This window comes from Lynx canadensis, chromosome D4 (genome assembly GCF_007474595.2).
Source record: "Lynx canadensis isolate LIC74 chromosome D4, mLynCan4.pri.v2, whole genome shotgun sequence".
NCBI lineage: Eukaryota > Metazoa > Chordata > Mammalia > Carnivora > Felidae > Lynx > Lynx canadensis.
The window spans coordinates 92,168,321-92,184,311 of record NC_044315.2 but is presented as its reverse complement, the minus strand read 5'-3'; positions in this window follow the sequence as shown (position 1 = coordinate 92,184,311).

Below are 15,991 nucleotides of genomic sequence, written 5' to 3'. Positions count from 1 at the left end.
GTTCCGATGCCCCTCAGTGCTCGTGAGCCTCGAGTGTCTTCCCGGAACCCTGAGCTGGCTGTTCTCTGGCAGCCCGTCCAGTGAGCCTTGCTCTCTGGGAGGAGCATTTGTTGAAAACCTCAGTGCATCCTGCCACCCCAGCTGGCTCGCTCTAGGAAGGTGTGAGAGGCCGAGGCCGTCACCTCGGCCATCTGAGGACTCCAGGCCGTGGGACCGTGGCCCGGAGCGGAGCCGGTCGGAAGGGGGTGCGGCAAAGCACGGAGGCAGGTCTCCAGAAAGCTGTCCAGGGTCCTCGGCATCCTGCCCCTTTTGAATCAAAGCCCTGATCTTTAAAATGCCAGCGACGTCACAACGTGTGCCAGAAACACAAACATCTCTGGGCATCCACCACCACCTGAAATGTTGTCCATTTGGTAACTTGAGGTGGGTGGAGAGAATGGGGGCAAGGCCTTGAAGAGGGTGGTCCCTGGCCCAGACTTTGTGTTTGGGGGTAAACGCCATGCAGACAGGCCTTTGCTGAGCCTGAGGAGGGGACAGGTATAGGGACCCCAGCTGCAGGCACAGCTGTCCCGGTGATGCCCCCTCAGGGCACCCGAGTGCACCTGCCCCTGTGAGAGCACGGGCGACGCTCCGCTCTGCCTGAGGGCTCTGTCCTGCCCCAGGGGCACCTCCTTTCCTGCCAGCCGGGGGCAGCCTGCCACCTGGGAGCGCAGGTACCCCGAATGCCCTGGGGACAAGGCCGGTCCGGGTAGGACACCGTCTCCCAGCGGGCTTGAGCGCCAGGCCGCCACGGTGCTCCCTCTCCTCTTCCAGGCTGCGTGGCCCCAGGTCCTCCCCTGCCAGGGACCACCCTCTGTCCAGGCTCCACACACTGGCACTTGGGGCAGGTCGTCTGGACCTTCTGGACTCATGCTTCCTTGTCGGTAACATGGGCAGAGGCCTCCCTCCCAGACTCACCAGAGGGGACATGGCCAGGAACATTCAGACCCTGCAAAGGAAGATGCCACGTGGGGGACCCCGTAGGGTCGTGCTCACTGAAGAGTTCACAGTGCTTGGCACATGGCAGGCACCTGAGATCCCCGGCTGAATTAGGGAAGGAGGGAGGGAGTGAAACCACAGAAACGGGGTCCACACCAGGTCCGGTCAGAGGGTGTCACAGCTTGGGCCCTGGAAGGGGGCACGGGACACGTCCGTCTGTCCCTCCAGTGCTGACCATCCTCCACATGGGCCCTGCTGACCTCCTGGATCATGTCTACCTCCTCCGCAAACAACGCTGAGTGTCCCCAGAAGGGGGACAGCGGGCAGGGGCCAAGGAGGGGCTTCCGGAATCCTGTGCCCTGGGGGGACTCTGGGACAGTCTTCCAGGTGGCCCTTTTATGTCCTCCAGGCACCAGGCCACGATTCCACCTCATCTCTCAGGGAATGCGCCAACCCATCTAGAAGGCCCGTTACATCCCCATGTCACAGATGGGAACACTGAGGCTGATAGCACAGCCTGGGTCACTAGACGAGCTGGGTCAGGAAGCCCATCTCCTTGACTTTGGATTGGCCTACCAGCAGGCCTGCAACTTGACATCCTGGGGCTCAGGGTCCCTCTTCCTGGGGGACCCCACCACCCGCCGAGGGCCCCCCTGAACTCAGGGGAGCAGAGCTGACCAACCTGCCTGGGGCCTGGCATGGGGGCTGGGTAAGGGCCAACCGGGGCTCTGTGGGCTCTCCCAGTACTGGGCCAGCCGGTCCCCTGCAGGACGAGGACTTCTCGCTGGGGAGCGGCTGGGGCCTCTACTTCCTCACGTTATCACCTGGGCTGCCGGTCCCCAGACCAGAAACCTGCCCGTCTGAAGGTGACCACCGCTGCCTCCCTCGGGTTTCACTTGCCTGAGTCCCTCCCCGGGAAGGCCCACATCTGTGACGCCTGCTCCCGTGGGGGTCGCCTCCCCTTGGACTGGGACGGGTCTGGCCTCCATCCCGGGGAACGCACTGGCTTTGGCGCATTATTTGGCCCAGAGGCCTGTGAACCTTCTGGCCCTGGGTCGTGAGGGATGCTCTCCCCTCTGTGGTGTGACTGTCCGGCCTTCTGCATCTCCCGGTTTCTGTTTGGGCCACGGGAGGACCAGCCGTGTCCTCTCTGGCGTCAGGCTGTGGTGTCACGACACAAACAGGGGTCTCCACCCCGAGACCATTGTCACCGAAGGGGCCTCTTTTTCCCACCTAATCTTTAATCCATTGTGATTTCAATATCAAAGGAGAAAAAGTCTATTTCAAACGGCCACAAAGTACAAAAATGAATCTGTCCCATATGAAAAGTCGGTGCGGACCCAAAGGTATCTCTAGCGAGATTCCACTTGAAGGAAACCTCCAGAGTAGGTAACGGGACACGGAGAGAAAGCAGACTGGGGGTTCCCAGGGGCTGGCGGGGGCACGAAAGGGGAGTGAGGGCTCTGGGTACACGGTGACCCTTGGGGATCGAGATATTCTGCAGCAAAATTCTGTGGCGCGGTTCACAGCGTTGTGAGCGTACCCAGTGCTCAGGAATTGCGCAACGTAAAATAAATAAAACATTTTATTGAAGATTAATATAGATTATAACTAATGAACAAATAACATAACAGCTAAAAAATAGAAGAGAAAAAGGATAAGGGAGAAGAGGAACAGACATTTTGGTGAGGGGTCGGGGTCAGGGATTGGAGAATGAATTTGAAATAAAATATAATAAACAAAAAATAAAATAAGATAAAAAAAGCACCCTGTATAGGTCTTCAACCCCTTGGTTTTTGGCCGACATCCATGCGGGATCAAGGGCAGTGGCAGGGGCGGGGAGAAGGGCGATGGCAGGAGCAGTGTTGGGAGCAAAAGCGGGAACAGTGGAACCAGCAGAAGCAGGACCCAGCTGACTCTGCTCAGGTGCCCGCTGTCCCCGCACAAGTCCCAGGTCACCTGCTGGCTCTCCGGCCCCTGCAGGAGTCGCCCAAGACTCCACCCCTGCCCGCAGAGACGCCGAGGCCCCCGATGCCCTTGGGTCGGGCTCTGGAGCCGCACCGGCTTCCACTCCTGCCCCGGACTCTTGAGAAGGAAACAGAGTGATGGTTGCAGCGGCTCCAAGGCCTCAGGGTGAGAGGAGGGAAGGTCCCCCCCCCCCCCACCCAGCGATGGCCTCTCTAGGAGCCTTTGCAGGCACACAATTCACCCCAGAGCCTCCCCGCGAAGCCGCGGCCAGGAAGCCACACCAGGACCTCTGCCCCCTGCAGTCCGCAGGCCGGGGCTCTCAGTCTCTGCTCCTGGCCCCTCTCCAGCCCCCGGGGGCTCCTCCCAGGGTGGCCCAGCACCGCCCGGGCCCCGTGAACACACATCTCCCACCCCAGCCTTCTCACCCTCGGGCTCTGGCTCTGGGGGCTCCGGGTCCTGATCCCAGGACCGGTGAACCAGGACCTTGTGGAGGGGCCAGGGCGGTGAAGCAGGCCTTCCCAGGCCATCTCCAGGCTCTGCTTCCCAAGACCTCCGTGCGGCCACTCTCTCCCTGGGTCCAGGGTGGCCCTCCTGGGCGATGGGGCACACGCACAACTCTGTAGCGCAGGTGTATCGCGATTCGGTCAGACGTTTCCCGATTTCATCGGTTGATTTCTGTAAAGACAGTGACCCGCGGCCGTCCCGGAGACATCACAGCCCTGCCCAATCATCCTCAGAGTCCTTCCACCCTCTCCACCTGTGGCTCCCAGATTGGACACAGACCTGAGTGTGCACAGACCTGCCCCTGGGACACAGTGACATCCACCAGCAGGGCTTGGGATGAACCTTGAGGACAAGAGGGCCACCCCAGCACACCCTGTCCCTGCCCTCCAGCCTTGACGGGGGTGTGAGCCTGACCCACCCACCAGGCATCTGACCCCTTCATCAGCCTGCACCTGCTCAGGTGGGCCCTCCACACACGACCCCTCCATCCACACAGACACACACACACACACACACACACACACACACGGGGGGACATGGGGCCGCACAGGTCAGATCAGAGCGGTGTCGGGCTGGACTGGATGTCTCTGGGTCTCCCTGTGTTACCTTTGGGTCCCTGCGAGCTAGAGACCTGAGGCGTCCTGTGCACGACCTGACCCACTGTCTCCAGGGGCGGGAAGCGTCTCGGCCGCGGGCTCCCCTGAGCCGGCAGCCGCGGGACACAGACACACAACAGGAGAACATGTTCGTCAGGCAAAGGTGTCCCAACGAATGAGCCCAGTCGGGCACTGTCTCCAGAACGTGGGTGCCTGGTGACCCGGGTTCTGAGTTCAATTGGGCTCTGTGACCAGAGAGGTGAGGTCACTTCCTGGGGTCCCCATACCCGGCTTCCTCCTCCCACAAGAGCCCCTCCCAGGCGGCAAAGGGCTCCCCTCCACCCCATGCCCTGTCCTTACAGTGACACCAACACAGCCCAGACACGTCCCCGCGAGGCCTGGTGTAGCTGGTGCCGCGGCTTTGGGGCCACAGAGCTGGGTTCAGACCTGGGTTTTCCTCCTGACCAGTGCTGGGACCCCTCACAGACCCCGTGCCTCCCAGGGCCCCCCGGTCTCCCCGTCTGCACATTGGGGTCCTTGTGGCATCTACTGGTAGGGACGCCATCAGGGAGCCACCTGTAGACACGTCCCGTGCCTGCTATCCCATGAGGGTCGTGGGCACACGTGGCCGTGGAAGGATGAGGAAGGCGTGGGCCTGGTACAGAACACAGGAGAGGGCAGAGTGGAGTCTCCTTGAGGTCATGGCCTCCTGCTCAGCCCAGACCCTGGTGTGTGCCGACCACTAGGGCACCTGGACCCCAGCTTCCGGCCGGGCTCGGGGACGGACACCAGAATGTGTCCCTGTGTCCTGTAGCTCTACACAACTCACCCTGTCCCTCCCAGTCACCCTTGACCTGGGGTGTGGACAGGACCCTCCCATCAGCCTGCTCCTGCTCTGGGTGGCTTCCCCCCCACGTCCCATCCTTACACACACACACAGCCTCACACACACTCACAGACACAGGGAGGCTCGTGCGACTCACCAGTCGGATCAGGGCCGTGTCAGGCTAGACCGGCCAGCCCTGGGCCTCCCGGTGTCACCTTTGCGTCCCTCCGGGCACGTGACCAGAGGCTTCGGGGGTGAGACCGGACCCACCATCTGCACGTGGGAAACGGCTCTCCCTGTGGGCTTTCCTGAGACCACGGCCTCGAGATATCAGGACACAGCATGAGAACACGTTGCGCATTCGAAGGTCTCCAACCACGGGAGCTGAGTGGGGGCTTCTCTAGAATGGGGGTGCCTGTGATACACACGGGGGCATCTTGGGGATCCCCTGGCCATCGGCCTGGCGTGGCTCCCCTCCTGGGCATGTTCCCTGAAGACAATGTCCCCGCCCCACAGCTCTTTTCTCCCCCAACCCCTGTCACCTCCAGGGTCCACTCATCCTTTGACCCCCACGCGAGTGGTTAGTTACTGGGGGGCGGGGGACTGTGTTTCCATGCAATTGCGTGGACCTGTGCCCACTCGGGGATGCCCAGAGGAAAGGACCCCACACGGGATGGGTTCAGTGGTCCTCCAGGATCTTAGAGGCTCTCATTCCCTCGAAAACCCCCTGGGAAAGTGAAGCCCTGGCCTAGGAGCCCGAAACCTCCCCCAGCCCCTCTAGGCTCTGCTCCCCTGGTGGGTCCCCGGCCAGTCCCTGCCTCTCCTGGCCTCAGTTTCCCGACTGTTCCACGAGCGCTTGGAGGAGGAGCTTCACCAGTCCGGCTAGAGTGGCCCCTGGCTCCCACCTTCGGGCAGGATGTGGCGGGGGAGCCTTGGGGGCGGGGGGGTGCTCCCACCAAAGGTCGAGGCAGGTGGAGCCTGCGCAGGTGCGCCGGGACCATGGGACTGCGCGCACGGGACCACCTCGCGGCAGGAGCCCACGACACCTGGGGTCGCACGTATCCGATCCCCACCGCCCGCTCAGTGACCCTCACATCCTCTTAGGCCTGGGGCCGCGGCCACTCCACCCAGGCAGGGCGGCTGGACGCAGCGGGTATGGAGACACGGGTCAAGAGGGAAACGAGACAGACCCCCACCCTGCTGACCTGGCCCCCACACTCCACTCCACTGTTCATCCGGGCGCGTGGCTGAGCAGGGGGAGGGGGAGGTGGACACCAGTCTAAGGGGGCAGGTCAGGCCGCCTTTCCCTCCTCCCCATCCCCTACCCCCTGCCTTCCCGAGAGCCCCCTCTCCCCACAAGCTCCCCCACTTCGGACACCTTCACCTCCCTGCTTTCATCCCCCACACACCCACCGGAGGTCGGAGCCACCGACCCCATCTTCAAAAAGAGCACCGAGGTCCCAGAAGCTGGCATAGAGCTTGCGTGTCACAGGACTCAGACGTGGCCCCCCTGTGGGTGTGAGCCCGGGTCGCTCTGACCGAAGCCTGGGCTTTGGCAGGACCCCGAGGAGGTGACCTCTGAAGCCAGCCTTAGAGATGAGGGTGTTCTGCATGGGAGCCATGGAGGGGGGCGGTGGTAGGGGGCTCGAGGGGCAGGGATGGTGGGCTCCCTGGGGGAGGAAAACACTAGGGGGGGGGAGGGGAACACCCTGGGGAGGGCATCTGGCCCAGTTCACACGGGGCTCGGACGTCAGGTAAGGAGTCGGGGGTCACCGCAGCTTGCCAGGCGCAGGGGACGTGACCAGGCAGTGTCGTCAGAGCCACGGCATCCTAGATGTGGAGGGAGCTCGCGGGCTTGGTATTTGCCCCCAGGCAAGCATGGATTCCCAGGCCCCTGCCTGGGAGGATGATGTTGCCTCAGTCTCCTCCTCTGTAGAGCAGAGCAGGTCGTCGCCTCCTCCCGGGGCTGGATTCCCCGGCAGGTCCAGAGATGGTCTCCTGTCAGAGGAGTTGTTCAAGTGAGGTCTGTACCCGGAGGGGTCTCGGAGAGGGGACCAAGGGACGCGCCCCCTGCAGCTCGGCGGATGCTCTCGTCCAAGCTGCTGATCGTCATGTCCAGGCCGGCACCGGTGATGCGGTGGCGCCCGCCGGCTGGGGGGACAGGGGCAGTGAGGAGCTGTGCCTGCGGACCCTGAGACACAGAGCTCGTGAGCGCCCAAGGCTGCCCCGGGGCGTGTGGAGGCTAAGGCTGAGCTGATGCCTGATGTCTCTGGGAAGGACCGGGAGGACATCCCGGGCCCTGGGGTCCCGCCTTGTTCCTGCCGTGGGAGTGATCGCTCTGCATCACCCATTTCACAGAGCAGGAGAGTGAGGCCCAGAGAAGGGAGGCAGCTGTTTCTGGGCACAGGGCTGGTCAGCAGAGAGCTGGAAAACCACCTCCGGAGCCCCCGCCAGCCCGGCAGGGACCGCCTGAGCCGAGGGCGAGCCTTCCCCTTCTGCCTGGCCACTCATTCTTCCCAGACCTTGACGGTGGCCTGTTCCTCTTGGCCACAGATATTGCTGGCCGACCAGGAGGGAGTCCAGCTGGTAGGACAGGTCTAGCTACAGGACACAGGGACACCTGTGAGCTACCAGGAGCCACATTGTGGTCTCTGTCCCCGAACCTGCCCGGCAGCTGGGCCCAGATGCCCTAGGGGTCGGCACACACCTGGGTCTGGGCCGAGCAGGAGGCCATGACCTCAAGGAGCCTCCACTCGGCCCTCTCCTGGCTCCTGCCCGGTCTCACCTGTCCTCCCTGAGGGGCTCCAGGGCCCGGATCCAGGCCCCTGATGGCTGCTCGGGCTCCAGCCGGGAAAGATGTAGAGCCTGTGGAGCAGCTGGACCTCTTGGGGCTGGAGGGAGGGCCGGCCACCGACGGGGCCTCGGCTGGGGAGGATACGTGCCTCTTGGGGTGAGGAATGGGCTGATACCCGGTCCCGGGGTCACGGCTCATGTATACAAAGGGCTGAAATCACTGAGTGCCCGGGGGATGGCCAGTTAAAGTAGCCCCCTGACACTTGGTTTTCCTGGAGGTGCCCCCTGACCTCCAGGGGCCTCTTCCCACCCTCTGACTCCGCCCAGGGCTGCAGCCAGGCACAGGCCGGCCCTCTGTCCAAGGTCCTGCCAGGAAGACAAGGCAGAAGGAGGAAAGGAGAAGGGCAAGGGGCGGACCGACTTCTCCCTGCCCTGAGTCGGCCTCCACTGCTGCCTCCTGGAGCCCTGGCCCAGCCATGCCACAGGGTCCAAGCACCTGGACCCCGGGGAGGAGTCTGCAGTACAGGCCAGCTGGGTGTGGTGGGTGTAGTCACTGGTGTCGTGCCCCCAGATGTCCAACCCACCTGGCCTCACACCCTGAGGCCTGCCTGGATGGGGAGGGCATGGTTCTGGGGCTCAGGAAGGTTGGGGTTCCAGAGTAGTTGGCGGAGGTGGGAACATGGGGGACCAGCCAGGTGGGGAGCGGTTGCAGTCATGCACGTCAACGTCACCTCCGGATCATCCACAGGTGTTGAGTGCCGGTCCCTGGGCATACCTGGCCATGACACAGACCCGGCTGACCCTGGAGAGGGAGGCCTGTGTGCCCGGGGCACCTCCCATCCACCTACCCCGGGGGCGAGCCTGGGCCATGGCCACGCTGATGCACTTCCCCGTCTGACCCTCAGGGACAGGGGGTCACTGAGGTCAGGAGAGGCGAGGACTGGCCTAGGACAAGTGAGGTGTGCAGGGTCCAAAGAGCAGGGCTGGTCTCCAATCCTAGGCCAGCCTCTACCCCCACATGGGGTTCTCCCTGGGAATAAGAGCTCCTGAGATGCTCGGGGGTCCCTATCCACCCCATCCGTGTGAGGCTGTGACCTCTGGGCATCTCCAGAAAGGCACGTGCACACACACACACACACACACACACACGCACACACACACACACATATTCTGACTGTCCCACTGGAGATCAGAGGGGAGTCCACACTGGGAGGGGGTGGGTAACACGGGGGAAAGAAGAGAAAGGCTGGAGGCAGTGGGGCCATGGGGCAGGGACATCAGGATTCCTGGCAATAGCCCGGGACCCACAGCATGGGGAGGAGGACGTGCCGGCTGAGGGTCAGGGGGTCCCCAAGGTGTCCGGGGGGATGCCAGGAACTAGGGGAGGACGGGGCCTGGGGTCCTGCGTCCACCACGCTGGGCCCCTGGAGCTAGGAAGTGTGGATGGGCTACGGCACAGAAGGACTCAGCCTCTTCCTCCTAAACTGGGCTGCGTTGACAGTGTCCCAAGGGTCCCACAGGCTCATAGATGAGTCTGTGTCCTGGGATCTTCATCCCTGGCCCTCTGTTCTCCCCTCCTGGGAAAATGCTTCCTACTGCCTCAAGGTCCTTCAGAGCGGAGGGCAGCCTGGGGGCCTGGAGGACCGAGGACCTGGGTTTGCAGCACGTGGCCAAGCAGTGGACCCTGGTGTGGACACCGAGGTCAAGAGCCTCCTTGTTGGAGCCACGGGCTCATTAGGAAGTTCTCATTAGGAAGTTCTTCCCCAGGCAGAGCCCTGGCTGGGGAGAGGAGGCCTCATGAGGGACCTGAGCACCGGGCCAGGGGAGGGACACGGGCCACAAGGGAGGCTTCTGAGGGTTGTCACCTGGACCCTGGAGCCCACAGGACCTGCGCCTATGAGACACAAAGAGAGAGACAGAGTCCGAGGCAGAGACAGAGAATGGACCCACGAGACAGGAAACCAGAAATTCTATGAATCGGCCCAGAAATGACACCCGGTCATCATATTCTAGCCCTTAGAACCCGGTCACACGGGCCGTCCACCCAGGAGGGGAGGGGGTGACAGAGGCACGTGGGACCAGGAATCGGGAAGGCTGGGAGCCACAGTGGGGACCGCCTAGCACGTAGGCCCAGACCAGGCGCTGAGACCCGAGCCCAAATGTAATGGAGCCCCTGGCATGCGTGTCTGGTGGGCACAGGGTCTGAACGAGTTCACCTCCACCTTCCCTGGGCCTGGGACCCAGGCAGGAGGGGTGGCTGTGCCTGGACCCGGAGAGGACCCAGGCCCGCGTGAGTGTGTTCCGTGCCAGGCCCACCCCTTCCTCGTCCTTCCACGGCCACGTGTGCCCACGAGCCTCACGGGATAGCAGGCACGGGACGTGTCTACAGGTGGCTCCCTGATGGCGCCCCTACAAGTAGATGCCACAATACCCCACTGTGCAGACGGGGAGACCTGGGGGCCCTAGGAGGCACGGGTTCTGTGCAGGGTCTCAGCACTGGTCAGGAGGAAAACCCAGGGCTGAACCCAGCTCTGTGGCCCCAAAGCTGCGGCACCGGCTACACCAGGCCTCGCGGGGACGTGTCTGGGCTGTGTTGGTGTCACTGTAGGGACAGGGCATGGGGTGGAGGGTAGCCCCTTTGCAGCCTGGGAGGGGCTCTTGTAGGAGCAGGAAGCCGGGTAAGGGGACCCCAGGAAATGACCTCACCTACTTGGTAACAGACCCCAACAGAACTCGGAACCCGGGTCACCAGGCACCCACATTCTGGAGACAGCGCCCGACTGGGCTCATTCGTTGGGACACCTTTGCCTGACGAACATGTTCTCCTGTTGTGTGCCCGTGTCCCGCGGCTGCCGGCCCGGGGGAGCCTGCGGCCGCGACGCTTCCCGACCCTGGAGACAGTGGGTCAGGTCGTGCACAGGACGCCTCAGGTCTCTAGCTCGCAGGGACCCAAAGGTAACACAGGAGACCCAGAGACATCCAGTCCAGCCTGATACCGCTCTGATCTGACCTGAGCGGCCCCAGGTCCCCTCCCGTGTGTGTGTGTGTGTGTGTGTGTGTGTGCGCGTGCGTGGAAGGAGGGGTCGTGTGTGGAGGGCCCACCTGAGCAGGTGCAGGCTGATGAAGGGGTCAGATGCCTGGTGGGTGGGTCAGGCTCACACCCCTGTCAAGGCTGGCTAGGAGGGACAGGTTGTGCTGGGTTGGCCCTCTCGTCCCCAAGGTTCATCCCAAGCCCTGCTGGTGGATGTCACTGTGTCCCAGGCACAGGTCTGTGCACACTCAGGTCTGTGTCCAATCTGGGAGCAGCGGGGAGGGAGGGTGGAAGGACACTGAGGATGGCTGGGCGGGGCTGTGATGTCTCCGGGCCGTCCGCGGGTCACTGTCTTATAGAAATCAACCGATGAAATCGGGAGGCGACTGTCGGAATCCCGATTCACCTGTCCTACAGAGTTGTGCGTGTGCCCCGTCGCCCAGCAGGGCCACCCTGGACCCAGGGAGAGAGTGGCCACACGGAGGTCTCCGGAAGCAGGGCCGGGAGTTGGCCTGGGAAGGCCTCCTTCACCGCCCTGGCCCCTCCACAGGGTCCTGGTTCACCGGTCCTGGGATCAGGACCCGGAGCCCCCGGAGCCAGAGCCCGAGGGTGAGAAGGCTGGGGTGGGAGATGTGTGTTCACGGGGCCCGGGCGGTGCTGGGCCACCCAGGGAGGAGCCCCCGCGGGCTGGTGTGGGGCCAGGAGCAGAGACTGAGAGCCCCGGGTTGTGGCCTGCAGGGGGGCAGAGGTCCTCGTGTGGCTTCCTGGCCGCGGCTTCTCGGGGAGGCTCCGGGGTGAGTTGTGTCTCTGCCAAGGCCCCTGGAGAGGCCGTCGCTGGGTGGGGGGGAGACCTTCCCTCCTCTCACCCTGAGGCCTCGGAGCCGCTGCAACCATCTCTCTGTTTCCTTCTCAAGAGTCCGGGGCAGGAGCGGAAGCCGGTGCGGCTCCAGAGATCAACCCAACAGCATCGTGTGCCTCGGGGGCTCTGCAGGCAGGGGTGGCGTCTGGAGCGACTCCTGCAGGGGCCGGAGAGCCAGCAGGGGACCTGGGACCCGTGCGGGGACAGCGGGCACCTGAGCAGAGTCAGCTGGGTCCTGCTTCTGCTGGTTCCACTGTTCCCGCTTTTGCTCCCAACACTGTTCCTGCCACTGCCCTTCTCCCCGCCCCTGCCCCCGCCCTTGCTCCCACATGGATGCCAGCCACAAATCAAGGGCCTGAAGGCCTACACGGGGTGTTTACTTTATTTTTGTTATATTTTATTTCAAATTTATTCTCCAATCCCTGACCCCGACCCCCCACCAGAATATCTCTTCCTCTTCTCCCTTATACTTTTTCTGTTCTACTTTTTAGCTGTTACTTTATTTGTTCATTAGTTATAATCTATATTAATCTTCAATAAAAAGTTTTATTTATTTTGCATTGTGCAAATCCTGAGCACCGGGTACGCTCACAACGCTGTGAACCGCGCCACAGAATTTTGCTGCAGAATATCTCGATCCCCAAGGGTCACCGTGTACCCAGAGCCCTCACTCCCCTTTCGTGCCCCCGCCAGCCCCTGGGAACCCCCAGTCTGCTTTCTCTCCGTGTTCCGTTACCTAGTCTGGAGGTTTCCTTCAAGTGGAATCTCACAAGAGATACCTTTGGTCTGCACCGAATTTTCAGACGAGACAGATTCATTTTTGTACTTTGTGGTCGTTTGAAACAGACTTTTTCTCCATTGATATTGAAATCACAATGGATTAAGGATTAGGTGGGAAAAAAGAGGCCCCTTCGGTGACAATGGTCTCGGGGTGGAGACCCGTGTTTGTGCCGTGACTCCACAGCCTGACGCCAGAGAGGACACGGCTGGTCCTCCCGTGGCCCAAACAGAAACCGGGAGGTGCAGAAGGCCGGACGGTCACACCACACAGGGGAGAGCATCCCTCACGACCCAGGGCCAGAAGGTTCACAGGCCTCTGGGCCAAATAATGCGCCAAAGCCAGTGCGTTCCCCGGGATGGAGGCCAGACCCGTCCCAGTCCAAGGGGAGGCGACCCCCACGGGAGGAGGCGTCAGAGATGCGGGTCGTCCCGGGGAGGGACTCGGGCAAGTGAGACCCGAGGGACGCAGCGCTGGGCACCTTCAGACGGGCAGGTTTCTGGTCTGGGGACCGGCAGCCCAGGTGACAATGTGAGGAAGCAGAGGCCCCAGCCGCTCCCCAGCGAGAAGTCCTCATCCTGCAGGGGACCGGCTGGCCCCTAGTACTGGGAGAGCCCCCAGAGCCCCGGTCGGCCCTTCCCCAGCCCCATGTGGGGACCACAGGCAGGTTGGTCAGCTCTGCTCCCCTGAATTCAGTGGGTAGGGGCCCTTGACGGGTGGTGGGATCCCCCAGGAGGAGGGACCCGAGCCCCAGGACGCCAAGATGCATGCCTGCGGGTAGGACAATCCAAAGTCAAGGAGATGGGCTTCCTGACCCAGGTCATCTTACTAGTGACCCAGGCTGTGCTATTAGCCTCGGTGTCCCCCATCTGTGACATGGGGACATAACGGGCCTTCTAGATGGTTGGTGCATTCCCTGAGAGATGAGGTAGGAATCGTGGCCTGGTGCCCTGGAGGACATAAAAGGGCCACCTGGAAGGCTGTCCCAGAGTCCCCCAGGGCACAGGATTCCGGAAGCCCCTCCTTGGCCCCTGCCCGCTGTCCCCCTTCTGGGAACACTCAGCGTTGTTTGCGGAGGAGGTGGAGACGATCCAGGAGGTCAGCAGGTCCTACGTGGAGGCAGGTCAGCGCTGGAGGGACAGAAGGACGTGTCCTGTGCCCCCTTCCAGGGCCCGAGCTGTGACGCCCTCTGACCGGACCTCTGACCTGACCTGGTGTGGACCCACTTCTATGGTTTCCCTCCCCTCCCCTCCTTCCCTTCCTCCTTCCCTAATTCAGCTGGGGAACTCAGGTCCCTGCTGGTGCTGAGCACCGTGACCTCTCCAGTGAGCACAACCCGATAGGTCCCCCACGTGGCATCTTCCTTTGCACGGTCTGAATGTTCCTGTGCTGTGTCCCCTCTGGCGAGGTCTGCGAGGGAGGCCGCTGCACATGTGCCTGCAAGGAAGCACGAGTCCAGAAGGTCCAGACCACCTGCCCCAAGTGGCAGCGTGTGGAGCCTGAACGGCAAGGCGGCCCCAACCCCCACAGTGGATGAGGGAGGCTGGACCTTCGTCCCTCCCAGCCTTCTCCAAAGTGCAAGGCCTTCTCTCCAGCCCGGGGCGAGCCTGCTGGGCACACGGGCCCCTCCGAACATGCCCTCGTTCACATGTGGGTCTGGGCCCCTTGCCCCACCCTCAGCTCCTCTGCCGGATGCAGGGGGAGCCCTCTCCTCTCCCTGGGTCTGCTCCTGGGGTCCCGGCCTGCTGGTCTCAGAAGAGCTTGCAGATTTGCTCCCCGTGACCAGCGTGGGATCAGGGACAGGATGGGGGCTGTGGGTCGAGGCCAGGCCTTAGCGAGTGCGGGACCGTGGGATTTGGTAAAAGAATGACCTGCAGGTTCAGCTGGACTCCTGTAGACCGAGCCACCAGCCTGCATACCCACTGGTCCCCCCTGAGCACACAGGACAACACGGGACAGAGGGGCAGAGACCCGGAGGGACAGGCTTGGCCCAGCGCTCACCTGCCCTTACGGTTTCAAACCTCACCTATACGGGTGCGGGCGTACGCCGTCCCGACGGTACCTAAGGCAGAAGCCCTGTGTGGCAAACACAGGACAGAGCTGCTCAGGGTGACACCGGGATGAGGCGTGGACTCCCCGAACGTCCACGGCCCCCTAGAGGCCCGACCCCCAATCCCAGAAGCACAGCTTGATGAGCCCATGAGGAACCCATCGCTTCTTTTTATAAGCACGGAACACTGAGGTTTTGTCCAAGGTCACCCAGAACTTCGAGGGCAGAGCCCGTGGCAGGTGGCCTGAGACCTGGCATCTGTCCACAGAGACACGTCTCCTGTTGTCGCCCGGTCCCGGTACCGAGGCCCCGCGGGGCCTGACATTGATGTCTGGGTCTACCCTGAGCTTTCCAGAGCCGTCTGCTGGGCTCCCGGGAAAACGCTGGCCCTTGCTCCAGACAGAAGGTTCTGCCCTCCGGTAAGAAAAGGGAGGTGCATGCACTCACTGGGCTAGAGGCCCTGCCCCCACCTGCCCTTGGAGATTAAGGTCTGGGGAGCCCTGTCTTCCTGCTCCTTCCAGGGTTAAGACATGCTCGACCACAGAGCCCCTCCTTCCTGGGAGACATTCCCGGGCCTCCTCCGGGACCTCAGGCGGAGGTCACAGCAAGGGATGCAAGCGGGAGGATCTGGGCGGTAGGGAGGTGAGGACGGAGTTTGGAGGCCAGGGCTCCCGGTCCAGCTTGGCCGCTAACCAGAAAAGGATCCCTAGCCATTCCCCCGGGGTGCCGCCCCATCCCCTTGGTGATTGTCAACCCCTCTCCTGGAGTTACCAGCGGGGAGACCGACCACCAGGAAGTTCTTCCCTCATCTGCCCGGAAGAGTCGAGACCAAGTTCACGGACAAATCGAGGGGCGTGTTTCCCTACACACCCATTTGACAGATGGGAAATCTAAGGACAGGCCAAGGGAACCGAGGCTTGCTTCTCCGGGGTAGCTCGGCATAGCCCCTCCACCGCGGGCCTCACTTGGCTTGGTCCTAAGCTGCTGGACGAGCCCGCTGATCCCAGCGAGACCACACTGCTGCCACCAGAATTGCTCAGTGAACCCTCCCTGCTCCAGGTCAGCTCCATGCGAGCAGGAACTAGGTTGGCTCATTGCTCTAAGTCCAAGTCCCCAGAACCTTCCCGCAACGTAGTGGACGTTCACCTTCTCTCGAATAACCAGGTGAATTGATATGCGTAAGGTGCTGTCATTGACAGAAACCGCTTATGTCCTTGCTCCTTTGTGGATGCGTCCATGCCTGCCCTCAGCACCCTGTCTGCTCCCGCTGTGAGCACGCACCTGGATCCCAAAAGGGAGCCCCGGACCACACCCAGGAGGTGCTCTGGGCCACAGCCAGCAAGGGGGAGCGCCGTCCCCATGGCCCTCCTCACCCTAGAAGACACATAAGCATATTCACCAAGGTTTTTAACCATCACACACCACCGCACACACACACACACACACACACACACACATAGAGCGAAGGGTGGGGGCCCTGGAGAACCCGCACACGTATGTCTCCGGCACCTTCCGCCGCCCCTGTGCTTTTGTGGGTTTGCTCTGGTTCTCTCGGATCCTCTCCCGGCTCCCTTGAAGGCGTCAGGTCTCCGCCCGAGTCCCTGGGTC